This window comes from Scyliorhinus canicula, chromosome 28, assembly GCF_902713615.1.
Source record: "Scyliorhinus canicula chromosome 28, sScyCan1.1, whole genome shotgun sequence".
Classification (NCBI taxonomy): Eukaryota; Metazoa; Chordata; class Chondrichthyes; order Carcharhiniformes; family Scyliorhinidae; genus Scyliorhinus; species Scyliorhinus canicula.
Window position 1 is genome coordinate 11,325,306 of NC_052173.1, and position 21,428 is coordinate 11,346,733.

The window sequence follows — 21,428 nt, forward strand, 5'->3', positions numbered from 1 at the left end:
TTTCTCTTGGGTTGTTCACCCGCCACATCAGTTTACCTCTGCAGGCACAGACAGATGGACTGTGCAAGCCCCTGTTTTTAAAAAAAATATACCCACCCCGGTTTGTTCATGGTCAGCGTGATGCCTTTTGGGAAACGTTGAGAGTGTTACCTGCTGTGTAGTGCTGGCAAGAGGAAATGAAACATGCGTGCAGGGAGGTACCACCCCACCATAACTCTGCCCAATGCTGGTGTTACACAATACACCCTTCGGATGGTACGGATTCATGTGTCTACCTTTTGGCCTTAGCGAGCCAACAGAAAAGTTGACGTGACATACAGGGTGCGCAAAAGAGCAATCAACATTGCAGATGATATCCACATATACGGTGTAGATGAAAAAAGATCATTTACACAAAGCCATAGAGAGAACCACAATCACGCTCAACACAGGTTAATGCATAGTGAAAGTGACAGAATGCCAGTTCGTCGGAATGGTGTACACACCTGACAGAATCAAGCAGAGACCTGAAAGAATATCCACAGTACCGTGGTCAGAGTCACATGAGAAAAGAGTTTCAACAAATTTAAAAAGCGAATATGGACAGCACGGTAGCACAATGGGTTAGCCCTGCTGCAGCAGGGTGCCGAGGTCCCAGGTTCGATCCCGGCTCTGGATCATTGTCCGTGTGGAGTTTGCACATTCTCAGTGTTTCCGTGGGTTTTGCCCCCACAATCCAAAGATGTGCAAGGATTGGCCACACTAAATTGCCCCTTAATTGGAAAAAAATGAATTGGGCCCTCTAAATTTGTTTTAAAAAAAGCTAATATGTAGGACGGCCCGGTGGCGGTGTTTAGCACTGCTGCCTCACGGCGCCAAGGGCCAGTGTTCAATCCCAGCCCCGAGTCACTGTCCATATGGAGTTTGCACATTCTCCCAGTGTCTGCGTGGGTTTCACCACCACAAACCAAAGATGTGCAGGGTAGGTGGATTAGACATGCTAAATTACCCCTTGATTGGGAAAAAGAATTGGGTACTTTTTTTTTTAAAAAGCCAATATGTGAGGAGACATGCAATTCTAGTCATATTATGACAGAAAGAAACCAGTTAGTCTGCAAGTGGATGCTTCTTAAAAAAAAAGACTGGGATCACCCTGGTACAAGAGGGAAAGTCAATAGCATTCACATCCAAAGCTCTCACCTGAGCCGAATCCAGGTATGCCGACATAGAAAGAGAGCTTTAGGCAGTTGTGTATGAATGTGAGCAGTTTCATATCTATTTCTATGGGAGGTAGCTCATGGAGGAAAGAGAGTGGTTATTGTCCACTGGAGCAGATTTACAAGAGGAATCTGTGGAAAGCACCAGCAAGACTGCAGGAGGTTACTTGAAGTTTCAGAGTTACGATTTTACTCTGAAATACAAACCATGAAGAGAAATGGTGCTGGCAGATACCGTACCTCAGATGTCCCACAGCAGAAACACACGATAGAAGTTCTAGATATAGAGATCCATCTCCTAGTGAATGTAACACCAGCGAAACAGAGTCAAATGAGACCAGCAAAGACGAAGATTCACAGATGCTCTCTCAGCAAGTGATCAAGGGTTGGCATAAGATGCAGTAACACAGCCAGCAAACATAGTCTATCAGAGGTGACATCTTACTGGAAGATGATGTGCTATTAGCTGGATCCAGAATAATCATACCCATAACAGTGCAGGAAGAACTTCTCCAAAAAGATACATGAAGGCTATATGGGAATGGAGAAATACAAGCTCAGAGCTAGATCAGCTGTCTACTGGATAGGAATACACAAAAACATTGAAAATATGGGGGTGTCTACATGTAATGCAGACCAAAGTACAGAAACACCCAGATCATTGCATAATGTGAGCGCCAACTTATTTACACACAATCAAGAATGGTATTTCATAGTCACAGACTACTACTCAAAATTTCCTTTAAATCAGAAGATGAAAGACTTGAGAATCACAATCACCTCAGCAGTAAGAGTTCTGTTTGCTGAGCAAGGAGTTCATGAATGATTAATATGTGACATGGCACTCGGGCCACACCCAGGGAATTTAAGAAATTTGCTGAACAGTATGGGTTCAACATCATCACAGCTGTTTAGCACAGGGCTAAATCGCTGGCTTTGAAAGCAGACCCAGGCAGGCCAGCAGCACGGTTCGATTCACGTAACATCCTCCCCGAACAGGCACCGGATTGTGGTGACTAGGGGCTTTTCACAGTAACTTCATTTGAAGCCTACTTGTGACAATAAGCGATTTTCATTTCATCATCATCGAGGACACAGGTTTATTGAAAGACATGTTCAGATGGTCAAAAGAAGCCCAACAAAATACTGAAAAACAAAGACTCAAACCTTGTTGTCACTCCAATCCACACCCCTCAAGGTAGAGATTAAATCACCTGCAGAGTTGCTGAATGGAAAAAAATATAAAAGCCTACTCTACCAAGCAAAATACTTCCTCCAAGTGACCAGGGGGAAGTGAGACAATAACTCACCGAAACACAGGAAAGAGGTGGCCAGCACTTTAACCAACATGCTAAATCCCTGCTAGAGCTGTTGAAAGGACAAAGTGTCCATGTACAGGGTCTAATCGTGAAAACCTGGAGTCCAGCAAAAGTTGTTGCCGAAGCCAAGACACCAAGGTCAAACATAACTGAGATCCAAACCAGTGAGGAACAAGGGTCCATATTAGAGTTAGACTAGAGCTGGAAAAACAGAAAAGACCAGCAATAACACCAGAAACATCAATATCAAAGGAGACAGCATTTAAAAAAAATTAGAGTACACAATTATTTTTTTCCAATTAAGGGGCAATTTAGCATTTTGTACAACTGTGTTGTGAACAGTTTTAATAATCAGAGTATCCTACTCCCCTTCCCCGTACATTGGTACAGAGGGGAGGGTACTCTGTTTCTCCAACACAAAATTAGATGGTTACTGTTTTAATAAGAAGATATGGCCAATCCACCTAACCTGCACATCTTTGGGTTGTGGGGGTGAAACCCACGCAGACTCGGGAAGAATGTGAAAACTCCACACGGACTTAATTCGTACCCAGGTCCTCAGCACAGTAGGCAACAGTGCTAACCACTGTGCCACCCCTCCAGGGAGACAGCATTAACAATATCATCTGAAAATGAGACAACATTGTCAGCAGCAAGCACAACTCCTGCAACATCAGAAACAACACACACGTTGTCTGTGCAGTGTGTAGTGTGTCAATGCACCACCAAGAGCCACAAATGTCAAATCTACAAGATGGAGGCACAATACACTGGGTGTAGCTCAAGCAAATCTCTTTTCATCTGGCGTGTTTTTCAGGAAGTTTACCGCCGGCTCTGCCAGTGAGTTCCCACTGCTATCACTTTTGTTTTTGCACCTTTGGGAGTTTGTCACCGTTTTAACCCACACTAGAATTTTTTCAGCACTGGCGAGCTGAACTCGATCGGGCCATCATTTTGAAAGGGTGCCCTGATCTCCAAGTGGGCTTGTGGGACCCCCACACTCCTCTCCTACCCCCCCCCCCCCCCTCCTTGCTTGGGGGAAGAGGACCCACACTCTCCTCTCCTCCAAGTGAGGACATCCTGCTACTGGGCCCCCCTCTTACGCCCCTGATGTGTTCGGCAGGTTGGTTCGATGTGGACTGTACTCGATGCAGGGAAGTTAGAAACAGACGTATCCAACACTGCTTTCTTCAACTATAGAACTGCTATACATATTCAGCTGTGGGTCGACATTATACGGATCTGACTGGTGACCTTGTAGTAGCCTGACCAGACTTACTAGCTACCGCATGGTGTTTGCACTTGCTAGCTCGTGGACTCTGACTGTCTCAGTGGTTGGGTCCCGAGAGAGCAGGAAACCTAGTGCCCTCTGGCTTTATAGTGGTAGTGGTGATTGGCTGCACTGTACTGTGCTGTATGCTTACTGGCCATCCTATGTGTCAATCACTGACACTCCAGGGTCCCACCATTCAAACCCCCCTCCACACATGGGCATGGTTTCCCCCCTCAGGCCCTGACCCTCGGCACTACCCAGATACCTTAACAGTGTTTTTTTCCCCCAATTTTTCCAATTAAGGGGCAATTTAGCGTGGCCAATTCACCTACCCTGCACACACGGGGAGAATGTGAAAACTCCACACAGCCAGTGACCCGGGGCCAGGATCGAAACCGGTCCTCGCTACCGTAAGGCAGCAGTGCTAACCACTGCACCACCCAGGACCGGAACATTTACACCGATTACATATTGTTGTAGCTGTAAGTACCTAACTTAGTGTTCGAGGGGCCACATTTCACAGCTGCACTAGATTAAAGCGCACATAACCAATTCATTTTTTCCGATTAAGAGGCAATTTAGCGTGGCCAATCCACCTACCCTGCATATCTTTGGGTTATAGAACATAGAACAGTACAGCACAGTACAGGCCCTTCAGCCCACGATGTTGTGCCGACCATTTATCCTAATCCAAGGTCAACCTAACCTACACCCCTTCAATTTACTGCTGTCCATGTGCCTGTCTAAGAGTCGCTTAAATGTCCCTACTGATTCTGACTCCCCCTCTGCTGGCAGTACATTCCACACACCCACCACTCTGTGCAAAGAACCTGCCTCTGACATCTCCCCTGTACCTTCCTCCAATCACCTTAAAATTATGTCCCCTCGTGACAGCCATTTCCACCCTGGCAAAAAAGTCTCTGGCTATCCACTCAATCCATGCCTCTCATCACCTTGTACACCTCCATCAAGTCACCTCTCTGCCTTCTTTGCTCCAGTGAGAAAAGCCCTAGCTCCCTCAACCGTTCTTCATAAGACATGTCCTCCAGTCTAGGCAGCATGCTGGTAAATCCCCTCTGTACCCTCTCCAAAAGCATCCACATCTTTCCTATAGTGAGGCGACCAGAACTGGACACAATATTCCAAGTCTGGTCTAACTAGAGTTTTATAAAGCTGCAGCAAAACCTTGTGGCTCTTAAACTCAATCCCCCTGTTAATGAAAGCCAACACACCATATGCCTTCTCAACAACCCCATCAACCTGGGTGGCAACTTTGAGGGATCTATGTACGTGGACCCCAAGATCCCTCTGTTCCTCCACACTTCCAAGAGTCCTGCCTTTAACTCTGTATTCAGCATTCAAATTCATATTCAGCATTCAAATTCGACCTTCCAAAATGAATCACTTCACATTTACCAAGGTTGAATTCCATCTGCCACTTCTCAGCCCAGCTCTGCATCCTGTCAATGTCCTGCTGTAACCTGCAACAACCCTCAACATTATCTACAATTCCCCCAACCTTCGTGTCATTGGCAAACTTACTAACCCACCCTTCCACTTCCTCATCCAAGTCATTTATAAAAACAACAAAAAGAGCAGAGGTCCCAGAACAGATCCTTGCGGGACACCACTGGTCACCGACCTCCAAGCGGAATACTTTCCATCCACTGCCATGCACGGTCTTCTTTCGGCCAGCCAATTCTGTATCCAGACGGCCAAATTTCCCTGTATCCCATGCCCCCTAACTTTCTGAATGAACCTACCATGGGGAAACTTATCAAATGCCTTACTGAAATCCATATAAACCACATCCACTGCCCAACCTTCATCTATGTGTCTCGTCACATCCTCAAAGAATTCAATGAGGCTTGTGAGGCATGACCTGCCCCTCACAAAGCCATGCCGACTATCTTTAATCAAACTATCTTTTCCGAAATAATCATAAAACCTATCTCAGAATCCTTTCCCGTATTTTGCTCACCACAGGCGTAAGACTGACTGGTCTGTAATTCCCAGGGATTTCCCTATTCCCTTTCTTGAACAGGGGAACAACATTCGCCTCCTCCAATCATCTGGTACTACTCCAGTGCAGAGCAAGGACGCAAAGATCATCGCCAACGGCGCAGCAATCTCCTCCCTCGCTTCCCGTAGTAACCTTGGGTATATCCCGTCAGGGGACTTATCCATCCTGATGCTTTTCAAAATTTCCAGCACATCCTCCTTCTTAATATCCCCCCCCCCCCCCCCACACCTGACACTATCTGCTCCATCCAAACCATTTGCACGAAGGAGGTTCCATTCAATATTAGGGAAGTTGAAGTCACCCATGACAACAACTCCATTACTTCTGCACTTTTCCAAGATCTGTCGCCCAATCTGTTCCTCTTTCTCTCTGCTGCTATTGGGGGGCGGGGTTATAGAAAACTCCCAATAAAGTGACTGCTCCTTTCTTGTTTCTGACTTCCACCCATACTGACTCAGTAGACAACCCCTCCTCAACTACCTCCTTTTCTGCAGCTGTGGTGTACTCCCCAATTAATAGTGCCACTCCCCCTCCTCTTTTACCTCCCTCCCTATTCTTCTGAAAACATCTAAACCCCGGAACAACCATTCCTGCCCTTGTGAAATCTATGTCTCCGTAATGGCCACAACATCGTAGTTCCAAGTGCTGATCCATGCTCTAAATTCATCTCCCTTATTCCTGACACTCCTTGCATTGAAACAGACACACTTTAACCCATTCCACTGAGTGCAATGTTGTCCTATCAACGGTCTATCCTTCCTCACAGACTCGCTGCATACTATTTCTGCCTGTTCAACAGCTACCCTATCCTCCGATCCATAGCTCTGGTTCCCATCCCCCTGCCAAACTAGTTTAAACCCTCCCGAAGAGCTCTAGTAAACCTCCCACCCAGGATATTGGTGCCCCTCCAGTTTAGGTGCAATCCGTCCTTCATGTACAGGTCCCACCTTCCCCAGAAGATATCCCAATGATCCACATATCTGAAGCCTTCCCTCCTGCAACAGCCCTGTAGCCACTTGTTCAGCTGCACTCACTCTCCTGTTCCTTGCTCACTTGCACATGGCACCGGTAGCAATCCTGAGATTACCACTCTGCTTGTCCTGTTCTTTAGCTTCCAACTCAACTCCCTAAAATCACTTTTTAGATCCTCATCCCTTTTCTTAGCTGTGTTGTTGGTGCCTATGTGCACCACAACTTCTGGTTGCTCCCCCTCCCCCTTAATAATCCTGTAGGCTTGATCCGAGACATCCCTGGCCCTGGCACCCAGAAGGCAACATACCTTGCGGGAGTCTCGATCGCGACCACAGAATCTCCTATCCATTCCCCCAACCATTGAGACTCCTATCACTATTGTTTTCTATTCTTCCCCCCTTCCCTTCGGAGCCACAGAGCCAGGGCCTTCCCCCAGTATGTCCACCCCCCCCCCCCCCCCCCCCCCCCCCCCACCAAACAGCATCCAAAACGGTATACTTTTTTTGAAGGGAAACGGCCATGAGGGATCCCTGCACTGTGTGCTCGTTCATTTTCCTTCCGCTGACTGTAAACCAGCTACTCTTGTCCTGTACCTTGGGTGTGGCTACCTCCCTGTAACTCTTCTGTTACCCCCTCTGCCTCCCGGATGATCCGAAGTTCATCCAGCTCCAGTTCTCTAACACGGTCTGTGAGGAGCTGGAGTTGGGTGCACTTCCCGCAGGTGTAGTCAGTGGGGACACCGGTGGTATCCCTAACCACCCACATCCTACAGGAGGAGCATGCAACTGCCCTAACCTCCATCCCCTCTTACCTTACAGAATGTAGCTGCCCTGTGGACCAACTGGAACTCCGCCCTCCGATTCTGCTCCCAGTCAGCGGCAGTCTCTGTAAACTCCCTGCTCCCTTCTCGCGCTTTAAAGGAAATGTAGGAAATGAAATGAAAGGAGCACCTTATTCCCTCCTCACCTAACTCCCTCAGTCACCAAACTCTCACTGTAGCACTCAAATACACCCAAATTCAGCACTCAGTGCAAACAAAGTCTGCACTGTAAGGTGGCTCACCTTTATACTGTATGACTCTAGCCTCTGAAAACTGGCCTAATGCAATTAACAAGCTCCAGCTGCAAGTAGAACCTTTGTTTAAAGCTGATTGAAAATTCACCTTCTGAACCAAACAGCAACTTTTAAGTTAATTAACTAAATAAAAGACTAGACTTCAGATAAAAATGAACCCTTAATATCCCTCAGTCACCAAACTCACTATAGCACTCAAATGCACCCAAATTCAGCACTCAGTGCAAACAAAGTCTGCACTGTAGCTGGCTCCATGAGTTGCGGGGGCAAAACCAACGCAAACAGGGGGAGAATGTGCAAACTCCACACGGACCCAGAACCGGGATCGAACCTGGGACCTCGGTGCCATGAGGCAGCAGTGCTAACCACTGCACCACCATGCTGCCCCACATAACCGTTCTTGTTTTGAACCAGACAGCATGACAAAATTAAACAAAGAGGGTCTTTACAAACTTAAAGGGCAGGATTCTCTGGCCTGCCAGTCACGTTTCCCAGCATGGTGCTGGCAGCAGGATTCTCCGTTCCCACAGCCAGCCAATGGGGTTTCCCATTGTGGCCACCCCATGCTGTTGGGAAACCCGCGGGCATGGGTGAGCTGCTGGCGGACCAGAGGATCCTGCCGATGGAGAATTCAGCTGAAAAAAAAAAGTGTGTTTATTAACAACATCAGGGCCCAAAAGGCAACAAGAACACAGCAATAGACAAGTCAAAAATATCATGGATGGGATTCTCTTTCCCACTGTCAGCACACCCCGGCCCGCAGAATTCCCAGCGGTGTGGGGTGGCTTCAATGGGAAATGGCAGGAAGAGAGAATCCCACCGACAGTGAAAGGCATGCTGTCGAGAAACACACAGCTGGGGGGGAAAAGAAAAAAAAAATTAAAAATCCGAGGATCCCGCCCAATGGCTTTTAAGTCACAATTTCAATTTTAAAAAAGGATGAACTCTGCTGTACATTTCCTAATTTTGCATCAAGTCCTGTTTATCTACCACCAAGATCACAACAGAGAATTCTAGCACAGCCTCAATTAAAAAAATTCTCAAGCATGTTTTCAAATACCTCCATGGCCTTGGCTATCCCCACCTCTATAACCTCCTCCAGCCTTACAAACCTCAAGAGATCTCTGCACTCTTCAAACTTTGGCCTCTTGCACATTTCTGATTTTCTCCATACCCTTGGCTACAGTGCCTTCACCTGCCTGGGTCCCAGCTTTGGCATTCTACCCCAAACTTCCACTCCCTTCCTTCAAGTTGTTCCTTCAAATTACCTATTTGACCAAGCATTTGGTCATTTCTGATAACCCCTTTAATGTGGTTTGATGTCAAATTTTGTTCAATAATGCACCAATGAAGCACTATAGGACGTTTTACTGTATTAAAAAAGGTCTATGTGGAAAATGCTGGAGCCCTATGAAACTGATTCATTGCTTAATAATCATTAGAGTGTAATTTGAGGCTCAGTTGATGGAACTTTCACCTATGAATCAACAAAGTCATGGGTTCATGCTACACTAACTTCAGTATGTGATCCAAGCGGAGGGAGTGGTGTGTTGGCAGCTGTGCTATCCTTAGGCAAGGTAGATGTTAAACCAAGGCCATATCTGCCTACTTTGGTGGATGCAATAGATTCTGCAGCAAAAAGAAAACAAGGAGAATCACAGTCAACAGTCATCCCTCAGCACCAAAAAACAAAATTAATTGGCCATCCATTCATTCACCAAAAAATTACAGTATGCCTGGGCTGTTGATGCAGTACTTTGCTGTGCGCACATTGTAATTATGTGTTGCCTGCCATGTTTGCCTATCTGCTGACTGTAAAGCACCCGGGACATTCTTTCCATGGAAAGAAATTCCCAAATCCGAATTGGAATAGCTTGGCCATTTAATGTCACTTTGCATTACAACTGAAACACAAAGGATGGTATTTACACTTAAAGACTAATCCAATAACTCAACCCATTAACTAACCCCCTTTGAAGCAATAAAAACACATTTTTTAGGTCATGGGTGTGTATGTGGCACACTCCCAGTTTGATCACACCACACATGAATGCCAAAAGCTTCCTGATATCTCAATGTAGTCCAAATACATTTAACCCTGGTTTAGGAAGAATGTTACTAAAGCACAAATTTCAGAATGTCACAGACTTGCTATAAAAAGCTCCACAAAAATGTGAGAAATGTCAGTGCACCAGCAAATGATAACATTTTAGGTTCTTATCTTTTTCGGCCAATATTGCTGGTTAGAGGAAGCACGAGTGAGCTAGGTTGGCCCACCCACTAAATTCCTCCTCCCCCCCGCCCCCCCGGGTCAGACATTGATGATAACCTGCTGTTGCAGCTTTTCCCAATTCCACTGTGGGTAATTTACAACCCACACAAAAGAGGTTACATTTTATTCCCTATTACATTTCAATGCCTCCAATTTAGCAAGAGGTCCATTCAGGAAACCAATAAAAAAAAAAGAGGCATTGAAACGCTTCCCCCCCCCCCCCCTCATCTTGGTATCTCCATTTTACAGATCTAGACCTTTCATTTCATGTCAGTAGCTCTTTGCTCATCACTTTAAAATTACTCTTAAAATCAAGGAACTCCTCTCTCCCAGGTTTTCCTCTACATTAAACAAATATATAAATCAAGTCCAACTTCTCTAATCACATTATTTAAGATGTGGCGATGCCGTCGTTGGACTGGGGTGAGCACAGTAAGAGGTCTTACAACACCAGGTTAAAGTCCAACAGGTTTGTTTCGAATCACTAGCTTTCGGAGCACTCAGGTGAGGAAGGAGCAGTGCTCCGAAAGCTAGTGTTTGAAGGGCAGCACGGTGGCCTAGTGGTTAGCACAACGGCCTCATGGCGCTGAGGTCCCAGGTTAGATCCCGGCTCTGGGTCACTGTCCGTGTGGAGTTTGCACATTCTCCCCGTGTCTGCGTGGGTTTCGCCCCCACAACCCAAAAGATGTGCAGGGTAGGTGGATTGGCCACGCTAAATTGCCCCTTAAATCGGAAAAAATAATTGGGTAATCTAAATTTTATTTTTTTTTAAAAAAGTGTTTGAAAACAAACCTGTTGGACTTTAACCTGGTGTTGTAAGACTTCTTACTGTGCTCACATTATTTAAAATAAAGATGGCGCAGGATTATTTTACCACTGGTTCAAGCATTAGATGGTGATAAAGCAAGACTTTTACTTCCCACCTTGCAGGTCTGGACAAGAACTAGATTGGGGAGAAGGTCCTGCATTAGAATCCAATTTACTTCAGGTCCAGCTTCCAACTATGCTGTCACTTGAAGAAAAATCTCAGGTGGGAGTCTATTTGCTGCCATTGAATTACCCACCTCCCCTGATATCAAAGACAAGTCCAGGGCACAAGTGTTTTTTGGTAAAGCAGACATTTGTGTTTTCACTGAAGAGTTACAATTCATGCAAGGTATTTTGGGATTATACTGCATAAATGGATAGATTATCCATCTATATACACCCCTATCCTGGCTAGGATATAAAATACATTTGGATATTTTATTGCACTCCACTGAAAATATTCAGTTATTTAGACATTTGTCCAAGATGTCTGGTTTGTTATGTTTTTCACTGCTGTCTCATTCATTTTTTAAAAATGGCCCCGCAAGATAGACCTTTAGCTGGGCAAGAGGACAACCAAACAATTGGCTTAAGCCACGCCCACTGGATCAACAATGGAATCATAAATACAGCCCCTACTGCTGATGGAAGAAGTGCAAGTTCCAGACTTCAAAAAAATAAGGGCATTGTGTAGTTCATTATAACCCAGGTTATATTCCAAGCTCCAGCAACTCAGCTTCATATTACTACTTATTAAAATAGTGCAGATAGGACAACAGCATTAGAACTGCATGAACAGAAGCTGTTGACAGGAGGATATAGTTTTATTTTTCATGCAAGAACTGGATCTGGTAACTCCAAGCAATGAGCTAGTGGAAATACAGGTCATACTTCAATCCTCCCTGTTGGCCTGTACAGCCTAGATATCGAGGTGTGATCCGCAACATATGAAATGTTAAAAACTGGATTACTTCACTCTTCCTCTCAATTATAGCTCAACAGCACTAAATTGCTACTTAAAAATCAATGAGATATTAAAATATTGGGACTAACTGTACTTTCCATCCCCCCAAATAAGCTTGTTTGACCAAATATTCATAATTTCCATACAAGCCACAACACGCTGGCCAGTTTGGAGGTAACCAGCCTTTCCTATTCAAGCCTTTAGAAAAGCATCAACTTCTTTTTCTATATAAATTTAGGGTACCCAATTATTTTTTTCCCCAATTAAGGGGCAATTTAGCATGGCCAATCCACCTACCCTGCACATCTTTGGGTTGTGGGGGTGAGACCCACACAGACACAGGGAGAATGTGCAAACTCCACACGGACAGTGACCCAGGGCCAGGATTGAACCTGGATCCTTGGCGCCTTGAGGCTTCAGTGCTAACCACTGCACCACCATGCCGCCCTAAAAGTTTCAAATTCTAATAGGACTAGATGGTAAACAGTAAGAAATATCCTGACAGGACTGATGGAGGGGGAATTGGAGAATCAGTTGGTTGTGTGGCAGGACTAGAAAACGATTGGCGTTGCTTGTTCGGTGGCACCAATATACACCCAATTTAAAAAAAAGTTAATTAGCAGCCAATGGAGTCAGATCTGCAATTTTCCAGGACTATTTGAGAGTAGCAGCACACAGGCTGCACAGCAAGGGAGTGCTTGCACAGAAAACCGCTCACCACTCCCAAACTCCAGTTGGGTTTTGTTTTCTAGTTTGGGAAAAGGCAGCCTGTATGAGCTCCAGTCAGTCAAAGATTGTTTTGAATTATCCTCATTGAAATGAAACCTTCAACAAGTATTATGCTGGCAAAAAAGCTCCACGGTCTGGTTATTCAAGTTATGGCACTTCAGTCAGTAAAAGAATTTAAGAGACAGGACTTCAGGGGAATGTTTCCACACTGGAAAAGTCTCAAATGTCAAATTAATTCAAGCTGTTTCTTTCAGGAGACAGTATCATTTGACATTACAGCATTAAGGTCATAAATCAGACAGGTTTTTGATGACTGGGATTTTGGAAAGGGAGCATTTTTGTTTAATGGAGAGAAAAAATCTGATCTCTTAAGTAAAACAGCAGTCCCTCAACACAATGGAAAGAGTGGTTCCTGTAGTTTTGGAAAGTATACATCTTTGGTCCCTCCTGCCACCCCCTAACCCAAAAACAAATGAAAGAAGATTAGCAACAATAATCTAAGACTCACTGGAAACATACAATAAACATATGAAAACAATGACATGCTTAGATTGCTGCTGGAATGTTCAATTCCCCAAACCTGTTTTTGCAAGTGTGTCTGCAAACTCTCTCATACCTCAGGCCAGAGGGTGCTGGAAATTATAACAAATGTAAGATTTACACAACCTGGTCAGTCATCTTCCAATTTGTTGCTCTTTAGATACTTCTCAAAATCTGGCCAAACACAAAACTGCCCATCACCATTATGACCGATAACAATTGACACTGTTACAGCATCTTTAATGTAATAAAATATCCAAATGTATTTTTGAAGGGCAGCCACTTGCTAGTGATGCAAGAGAAAGGTAATAAGGTAAAAGGGAAGTTTAGGGAATACAGCATCAACCGCTCTTTGATGTGGGTTGAAGGGCAAAATGAGTACGGATATGAAGCACTGGCAACATTTGTTGAACATCTGTGCAACATTTTTTAATTTTTCCAATTAAGGGGCAATTTAGTGTGGCCAATCCACCTAACCTGCACATCTTTAGGTTGTGGGGGTGAGACCCATGCACACACGGGGAGTATGTGCAAACTCCACACGGACAGTGACCCGGCGCCGGCATCAAACCCTGGTCCTCAGCACCGTGAGGCAACAGTGCTAACCACTGCACCACCATGCCACCTTCTGTGCAATATTTAAACAAATAACAAGAACAATTTCCTTTGAACATCCTTTAGATAAGTAAAGTTTCATCTCCTGATGATATCCATTTGTATGATACACATCACATTTCAATAAATTCACATCCACTTGTATGATACACATTACAATATATTCTCATTTGGTCAGTGTCTGCAATATCTCATCTGACCAGATGACAGAACTCTGAAAACAAATTAAATGTATAAATTTAGAATACCTAATTATTTTTTTCCAATTAAGGGGTAATTTAGTGTGGCCAATCCACCTAACCTGCACATCTTTGGGTTGCAGGGGCGAGACCAACGCAGACTGAGGGAGACTATACAAACTCCACAGACAGTGATCCGGGGCTGGGATTGAACCCGGGTCCTCGACAACATGAGGCAGCAGTGCTAACTACTGGGCCACCGTGCCACCCGAGCAGAACTCTGAAGATACTGCAATATCTTGTTTTGGGACAATTGATTTTAATCTCTCATTTTAAAGTCAAGTTTTCAAAAAAAGATTGGTTTTGTTAGCAAATGCAAATTACAAGTGCACAGCCGAGAGGGTGCAAAATTTATACCATCCAAAAATAACTGCATACATGTCCGTGGAGGTGCAAACCCCAATCACACCCCACCGAACCATTAATCAGTCCATCCATGAAACAGACCACTTTGAAATGTAAACCAAAAAGCACAATCTGATCTAGGATCAAAGGATACAGCATACTTCTTTAATTAGAAAGAAAGCAATTCAAAATTCATGACAACACCCCACTCATTAAAATGCTCAGATCTCCAGATTTCCCATCTAGCAGTTTGGTTGAATTATGAAAATGTTAATGCCTATGCTCAGTTGCAAGTCCAAGGACAGTTACAATGGAGGAGGGTTTCCCTGACCCTCTCACAAGTAACTGACACTAAAAGCTGCTGGAAACACAATTCTAACATAATTTGCCAACACACTTTTAAAAAGCCACAACTCTGCAGCTGGCACCATTCTGAGTAGTTTCAGTCCACACCCAGTTACAGACCCAAATTAAAACCCTCCACGTAAAAGGCAGAAAAAGAGAGAAAAAAAAAGCTATGCAAGGTAAACCTCCAAAGACATTCAATTCCCCACCCTGGGATTATTAAATACTGCACTGGGAAATTATAGAAACATTAGTTTTCATCCAAAAGTCAGAGATAAGAGTTTTTTTTGGTTATTCTGTTCCCCTTCTGCCCAGAAGGCTCTGCTCCTTGCTGGGGTACAGTTCCACAGCAAAGCTGTCCTCCAGCCATGGATGCTGAAAAGGCTTTTGACTGGGTCAAGTGGGATTATCTGTGGGAGGTACTAGGACTGTTTGGGTTTGGGGCAGGGTTCATCGACTCGGGGGCGAGTGCAAGGATGAAATCGGACTACTTTAGACTGCACCGTGGGACAAGACAGGGCTGCCCTCTCTCCCCTCTGCTGTTTGCGCTGGCCATAGAGCCGCTGGCAATTGCACTGAGAGCTTCTAGGGGCTGGAAAGGGCTGGTCCGGGGGGAATGGAACATAGTCTCGTTATACACAGACGATCTGCTATTATATATTTTTAAAAATTGGACCCAATGGTGGGGATGGACGGTATTATGGAAATCCTGAGGGAATTTGGCCGGTTCTCAGTATATAAATTGAACATGGCTAAGAGCGAGGTGTTCGTAATTCAGGTGAGGGGGCAGGAGAGTAGGATGAAGGGGTTGCCGTTCAGGCTAGTGGGGGAGAGTTTCCGATATTTGGGGATTCAGGTGGCACAGGACTGGGGCAAGTTGCATAAGCTCAACCTGCCTCGACTGGTGGAATGAGTGAGGGAGGAAGTCCGGAGGTGGGATGCGCTCCCGCTGTCATTGGCAGGCAGGGTGCAGACTGTTAAGATGACGATTCTCCCGCGGTTCTTGTTTTTTTTTCAGTGTCTCCCCATCTTTATCCCGCGGTCCTTCTTTAAGAGGCTGAATAAAATTATTCTGGGATTTGTATGGGCAGAGAAGTCCCCGCGGGTGAAGAGGGTGATGCTTGAAAGGAACAGAGAAGAAGGGGGACTGGCGTTGCCGAACTTCAGCAACTATTACTGGGCGGCCAACATAGAACAGTACAGGGCAGAACAGGCCCGTGATGTTGTGCCGAGCATTGTCCGAAACCAAGATCAAGCTATCCCATTCCCTGTCATTCTGGTGTGCTCCATGCGCCTATCCAATAACCACTTGAAAGTTTCTAAAGTGTTCGACTCCACGATCACAGCAGGCAGTCCATTCCACACGCTAACCACTCTCTGATAGCGATGATGAGGAAATGGATGGTGGGTGCAGGGTCGGTTTGGGAGTGGATGGAGGCTGCTTTGTGTAGGGGCACTGGCGTAGCAGTCCTGGTCACGGCGCCTCTGCCGCTTTCGCTGGCACGGTACTCCACCAGCCCGATAGTGGTGGCGGCTCTTTGGATCTGGGGCCAGTGGAGGAGGCATGTAGGGGAGGTAAGAGCCTCGGTGTGGACCCCAATCTGCAGCAACCACCGATTTGCCCCGGGGAACATGGACGGCGGGTATCAACTGTGGAGGAGGGCGGGGAATGTGAGGATGGGGGATCTGTTCCTGGAAGGGAGCTTTCCAAGTATTAGGGCGCTAGAGGAGAAGTTTGGGCTGGCGAGAGGGAACGACTTTAGATATTACAGGTGAGGGATTTTGTATGTAGACTGGTGCTGCCCTTCCCACGTCTCCCGCCAAAGGGGAGGTGGGACAGGGTACTTTCTCAGGGAGAGGAGAGAGAGGGTAAAGTCTCAGACGTCTACAAGGAACTAATGGGAGCAGAAGCCATGTACACATGTTCTGGTCGTGCCCTAAACTCAGGGGGTATTGGCAGGGATTGCAGATGTCATGTTCTGAGTATTGAATACTGGGGTGGAGTCCTGAGGTGGCAATCTTTGGGGTTTTGGAGGACCCGGGAGTCCAGGAAGAGAGAGAGGCCGATGTTCTGGCCTTTGCTTCCCTGGTAGCCCGGCGACAGATATTGTTAGCATGGAGGGACTCAAAGCCCCCGAGGGCTGAGGTATGGCTATCGGACATGGCAAGCTTTCTTGGCCTGGAGAAAGTCAAGTTCGCCTTGGGAGGTTCACTATTAGGGTTCGCCCGAAAAAAGCTGGCCTCCAGTACCTCACCCAAGTGCTATTCATCATATTCCAGCCTAAACAAAGAATGATAGTAGGTGATTCAAACAAGAGAAAGCAGAATTCTGAGCCAGAATCCTCTTCTCAACAAATACAACGGAGCCAAGAAGCATTTAGGACAGCTGACCAAGAACTTGGTTAAAGAGAGTTTCAAGGAACACACAAACAAAAGAGAAAAGAGGTATTTTAAGAAAAAAAAAGAGAGAATTCTAGCCAAGAGCTTAGGGCCTAGACAGCTGAAGGCACAGCACCAATGGTGTGGAGAGAGCGAGAGCGAGAGCGAGAGCAAGAGGCACAAAACTGCCATTACCTTATCAAGTAATTTTCTCATGGGCAACAATTTTGGTATGCAGATGTTGCTGTCAGTACCATCAAGACCCCTTCTGTGCGCGCTCCACTCACGCACCCCCACCCACCCCACCGACTTCCTCCTCCCAGGCACAGCATTTATTGATTTTATGAGCTATTTTGTTTGAACAATGAATGTTTGAGGGCAGGTGATTGGCAGGGAGGAGTTCTTGGTGACGTTCAAGCTGATAAAAACGGAGAATGCAAAGTTCAATTGCAATAAACAAGCACCAGTTCAAAAAACAAATGGCAATATTCTTCACAACTGAGAGGTCAAAGGGGAACCAAAGAGAGTTTAAGAACTGTTACTCTCCTGGATAAAATTACAACAAGGAAAGGTCACTTGCAGCCACATTGATTGCACCTTTAATAAAACAACCCAATATGAAAATAACCAGAATGGTGAGAGAAGGCAAGATCGGAGAAGGAGGAAGGCAGGCTTGTGACAAGTCGTTTATTTAAAATTGAAAATTTTCCAGATAACTTTTCCCAGATAACAAGGGAGCATTTATTTTCATCTTACCCCTACCCATCTACCTATTGTGACCACAGAGGAGTCCACACAATTCACCTATTGTGGCTACAGAGTCCACACAAGAGGCATAGAGAAACTGGCTATTTATTTATATTCACAACTATTTACACAATGTACACAGGTCCCAGTCAGGGCTGCCCTGCTTGGCTCCCACTTGGGCCGAGCTGGTGTCCCCTCATTGGGCAAGCTCCTACTCGACGAGACTCATGGGGAGACTAATTGGTCCGACCCTGTAGGTATCACTCGGGTTACACCACCTCTCCCCTCACACTGCTATGTCCTAAAAGAAGAGATTAACTCCTTGTTGGAGTGAAGTTGCACAGTCATCTTTTCTAGTATCTTACCCAAAATGGCCATTCTCTTAACCTTCAGTGACTCAGAACTAAATCCAATTTTCAGCCACTGTCCAAACTCTCTTTTATACAAAAAGAGCACTTCTAGAAATAGCAAGCAGTTGTGAGCACCTTGGCCAATTTTGCTTTCCAAACCCAGGATTGGAACTGATGCAGTGTTCTTGTCGGTTGAGCTCAAGTTAACTCAGCAGGGACTGGAGATCAAACGTAGGACTTCCTCGAATATATGGGTCAACTACTCCTAGATAAACACAGCAAACTAAAGAATCTTAGATTTTTAAAAACTTTTAAAATACTGGAAGCAGTGAGGAAAGATTAAAAGAATGAGCGGTGGAAGAGAATTCAGGTGGACCCAAATAAAGAAGTTTTAAGACTACGATGGCAAATTAACAAAGCTGATGCAGGAAGAGAGCTCCAGCACTGGGGCAAGAGCTAAAACCTAGGAAGGCAAGTATGGGGTGGCACGTGGTGCAGTGGTTAGTACTGGGACTATGGCGCTGAGGACCCGGGTTTGAATCCTGGCCCGTGTGGAGTTTGCACATTCTCCCCGTGTCTACGTGGGTTTCACCCCCACAACCCAAAGATGCGCAGGTGAGGTAGATTGACCCTTATTTGGAAAATAATAATTGGGTACTCTCAATTTATTTTTTTAAAAAGGAATGAAGTAGTATTGATCTTTCTAAACAAAATACGAAAAATTGGTTAGAGTCGGAAGGCTATCGAAATCCAATGGCACTGAAGGTCAAAAAGCAATCAGATGGGCGGCACGGTGGCACAGTGGTTAGCATTGCTGCCTATGGCGCTGAGGACCCGGGTTCGAATCCCGGCCCCGGGTCACTGTCTGTGAGGAGTTTGCACATTCTCCCCGTGTCGGTGTGGGTTTCACCTCCACAACCCAAAGATGTGCAGGTTAGGTGGATTGGCCACGTTAAATTGCCCTTTAATTGGAAAAAATGAATTGGATATACTAAATTTATTTTTTAAAAAGCAATCAGATGCATATTTGCCGAGAAAAGGGATTCAGACGAGACGAGTAGGCAGGACTCATGCATTAAAAAGGGATAGGGATTTTTTGATCTCCAAATAGTTTTATTACAGAAGTTAATCAACATAAAAACAGAAATGTATGCACAAAATCTAGAAAACAGCACTTAGGGAACAGGTTAAACACAGATGGGCTCCAATCTTTCTACCTATGAAATGATTGTTCAGGGGGAAGAAAAGGGAACAGGCTACTTCTTGGTCCAGCATAATACCCATTGGTGGTGAACCATAACATAACATTAGAGAGCAACATATTTGTAACTGATATTTGAGAATAATCTACATTTCTGTTGTATATAGATGTTAAGTTTCAAAACCATTTAAGCACCAGCTATAACCTTATCCAAAAGTTTCATTAAAGTACTTTCTCCACACCCTATCAACAGACTATTGGGATGAATGTTGGCTCCGTCCTCAGAAACATTTCAAAAATATTTCACAGTATTCAAATTCCACGTTTTAAAAACTTTCCTGTAGAAGCAAACTAGGAATGCACACTTCTTAGGCAACATATGCTCTGCAAACTTGGCTCCTCTGGTAATAAATTACATCATCTTTCTTTCCACCAAGGGGATTGAAAGAAAGATTTTTCTCCTCAACCTGCTTACAGATGCATCAACAGGAAGGTCACAGTGCTTCTCAAGAGCCCTCGCAAAACTGGAGTAAATGGGAATCAAGGGAAAACTCTCCATTGGTTGGAGTCATACCTACCACAAAGAGATGGTTGTGGTCAATCATTTCAGTCCCAGGACATCACTATCACTGCAGGAATTCAAGAGCATGTCCTAGGCCATACCATCTTTCCAAAGTCACTAATCAATTAACTTCCTCATGTCAAAAGGTCAGTGGAAAGTTGACTGATGAGCACACAAAGTTCAGTACCATTCGGGACTCCTCAGATATTGAAGCAGTCCGTGTCCATATGTACCAAGACCTGAACAAGGTTCAGGCTTAGGCTGACAAGTGGCAAGTAACATCTACGCCACACAAGACAATGATCATCTCCAACATCTTGGATTCATGTCGCATTATATTCACCCCCCCCCCCACCATCTGGCCTGGACTTGCAAAATCCTACCAACTGTCCTGGCTTGAAACAATTCACACCTCTTTAACCTGGGATCACCCCCTATCTCTGGATCTGTAATGATTTGATTACCTGCAAATGCTCGCATTCCAAGCATTGTCTGGCATCTCTGACTTTGTCTATATAAATGTTTCTGGAACATACCTTTCCATTCACCCGAGGAAGGAGCAGTGCTCCGAAAGCTCGTGTTTGAAACAAACCTGTTGGACTTTAACCTGGTGTTGTAAGACTTCTTACAGGTCAGGAGTGTGATGGAATACTTGCCTGGATAAACACAGCTCCAACAACATTCAAGGAGCCGAACACCACCCAAGGCAAGCTCCTTTCCCTCCTTTACTGGCACCCCATCAACCTCCATGGCAGCAGTGTGTACCATCTACAAGATGGATTGCAGCAACTCTCCTTCTACAGCATATTCCAAAGCCACAACCTCTAGCACCCAGAAGGACAAGGGCAGCAGATGCATGGGAAAACAAAAAGTTTGATTTGGAACTATATCACTGTTCCTTCACAGTCACTGGGTCAAAATCCTGGAATTCCTTCCCTAGCAGCACGGTGGGCATATCTACACCAAATGGACTGCAGGATTGCAGCAGTTCAAGGCAGCAGCTGGTCACTACTTTCTCAAACGCAATTAGAGATGAGCAATAAATGCTGGCCTAGGCAGCGATAACCACACCCAAATCCCATGAACAATAAAAAGTTGTTCATGTTTGTTTGATGTGCCGTTTCATGCATTACACAGCAGTTCAGGACATTTGCCAAGCTCTAGGGGATAGCCCAGAGGACTTGCATGTGATAACTACAATTGCCTAGGTGTTCTACTCAATTATTGCAGAACTGAGCATCAGAATGTTACACCTCGACAGGAGACCAAACAAAGAGTCTTTGGTCAGTGCTGATAACCTAACCTTGCCCACCTTATACAATTGACCTTTGGAATGGATTTCTTGAGCAGTCAATGAGGTGGAGTAAGATACTCATCCAGAGAAAAATATTTTAACTGCATGATTAACACAAGTCCGTGACCACCCAGCATGCCCTCGCCCTACATATAATTATTTCATCATGCTATACATGTTTC

The 21,428-nt window shown here is 45.2% G+C and overlaps 1 protein-coding gene across 3 annotated transcripts in view; it reads right to left on the reverse strand.

The window, feature by feature from the left end:
* lima1a (LIM domain and actin binding 1a) overlaps positions 1–21,428 on the reverse strand; it is a 146,887-nt gene that overhangs the window by 114,889 nt on the left and 10,570 nt on the right. The window contains exon 1 of one of the 3 annotated variants that reach the window (XM_038786539.1): positions 9,374–9,392. The exons of the other annotated variants lie outside the window; for them this stretch is intronic. The gene's annotated coding sequence lies outside the window, so the exon portion shown is untranslated. Of the gene's footprint in view, positions 1–9,373; positions 9,393–21,428 lie in introns of those variants that run through there. 3 annotated transcript variants of the gene reach the window in all.